Source organism: Pseudophryne corroboree, chromosome 1, assembly GCF_028390025.1.
Source record: "Pseudophryne corroboree isolate aPseCor3 chromosome 1, aPseCor3.hap2, whole genome shotgun sequence".
NCBI classification, from domain to species: Eukaryota; Metazoa; Chordata; class Amphibia; order Anura; family Myobatrachidae; genus Pseudophryne; species Pseudophryne corroboree.
In genome coordinates, this window is record NC_086444.1 from 931,845,652 (window position 1) to 931,847,806 (window position 2,155).

General features: G+C 40.0%; 1 pseudogene; it reads right to left on the reverse strand.

Moving 5' to 3' along the window:
* Positions 1–1,783: 1,783 nt before the first annotated feature.
* On the reverse strand, positions 1,784–1,902 carry LOC134945234 (5S ribosomal RNA; annotated as a pseudogene).
* Between the last annotated feature and the right edge of the window lie 253 nt (positions 1,903–2,155).

Sequence of the window (2,155 nt, forward strand, 5' to 3'; positions counted from 1 at the left end):
TGTGGTGCTAGTGTTCTTCTGCCCACGGCAGCTGCGTTTGAATGGGTGAATTAGGTACGCCCAAACTCTGATGCCCCCCTGTCTTACTAAGTGACAAGGCACCACCCGAGACTGCGAGTGAGTAAAGGGGAACCTAACTAATCCTGCAACACCAATGCACGAGTGATAATGAGAACAACAATGGTCTTAGATGTTATAAGCAAATAAATAGTGAGAGCAACAATGCTCAGGGATGTTATAGATATAAATATAAACAAAGAACTTGCAATAGGGGAAGGCTTGTCGGCGCTTAACCGTGATACCGAATTATACTAGAATGTAGACCAGAGTGTTATGAATGATTAAAAAGTTCTCCTTATTCAGACACTCCCTTAGATATATTTGGGCGTCAGCTACACCTTAAAGAGAGAAGCGTTGGTAAAGTGCTTCATGTACAGTGTAAAAGTAAGAAGGAATAAGGTGATTTTCAGCGACCAATGGTGTCTTATAATTTGGGGGAGACTCAGTAAAAAAATTTTTTATAAAAATAGTAAAAATTTAATAGACTGTAATTAGCACCAACATAAAAGTAAATAAAAATAAATAAAAGCAATGGCCCTAAGACAAGGAGCCAGCAATTAAGTGATAAATCAATGGAACTAATTAAAAGATGTAAAAAAATGCATACAATTAATAGTTCAAGCTAATAAAAGACAGGAGAATGAATTCCTAACAGTATAAAATTGGAAGTAAGATCAACATAAAAATAGTAAAAAAAGGTTCTTAGCTTTTTTGAGAGGGTATATATCATAACACCCAACGCGTTTCGTCCTCTCTGGACTTCATCAAGGGGTGGCATATGACTTGGACAGATAATCTATATATACCTAAGTAAATGAGGAAGTGATTGCTACATCACTTCCTGTCAGTTAACAAATGTCAGATTAATCAATGCGTTTATACACATCAAAAACGAAGCTATAATAGCCTTGCAGCATGGTATCCCCATGCTATGCAAAGCCGCTTTTGAATGGAGTCATTATTGTGTTTAAAAAGTCAGTTTCAACACTTTTAAACTTGTGATCCTGGACTTCCTGTCCGGATCGTGGGTGACGTCACGTCCGCCCCACTTCCGGCGTCCGGCAGTCCTCATTGCGCATGCGCCGACCGCGGGTTAGATAGTGTTGGTATCGTACGTCTGCTGTGCATACATTCTCCCATCAGAGGCAGGGAAGAGTTCACACAGCGGCGGCCATGTTCTTGAAGCATGTTCATCTCAAGCAACTGTTTGTGTGATCATGTGATCACGGCGGCCATCTTTGTTATGACTTTTCATATTGAAAAATGCTCATTCGACCGAGAAAAAAAGAAAGAAATATGATTTTAAGACTACTGTGAAAGCAAATATTAATATTAAATTCCACTGGTGCCCCTGATTACAGGAGTGTTTGCATAGCATATATATATATATATATATAATGGATGTATATCCACTACTTGATATCACCGCATTAGGCACAGGGATAGTAAATAATTATAGTATTTATAATAGAGGAGATTGGGTTAAGAGACTTAAAGGTGCTGGTTTTTTGCAGTGTTGAAATCTGTATACAAAAACTGCATGGAAGCGGTGAGTGAAGACATTCATATACAGGAGTGAATCAGCGGCAGACAGATTTCTTGGTGTGTTAGAAAGACAATCAGGTGTTAGCCTGGTTATTGGAATAGATCAGCTTCTTTTTTAGGCACCCACATTCCACGTAAGGAAGTTAGTACAATATCCTCATAGCCCTTGCACACAAAGTTATTACAGCACCCAGTATTCCATGATGGTTCCCCATCTATGTACTAACTGGGCCCAGCACTGCTTGGCTTCCAAGATCGAATGGAGTTGGGCATCTCCAGTGCGGTATGGCTGTATAATTGGCATGGTTTTTTGGAGGTATCATAATGTGATTACGTGGTTTGGGAGGTAGCCCAAATAGAAATAGAAACAGAGAGAGGACAGGTTAATATAATGGGAACAGGATGTAGTCAGCTTACGTTACAAAAAGGGGGCTATTTCATAGCCCTCGTTGAAGCCATCAGGATGCAGGGTATTGAGTTCAAAAATCCAGTACATTTCCCTTTTTGATAAGAGGTTAGAGAGGTCTCCGCCGCTCTCGCCCAGTGAGAC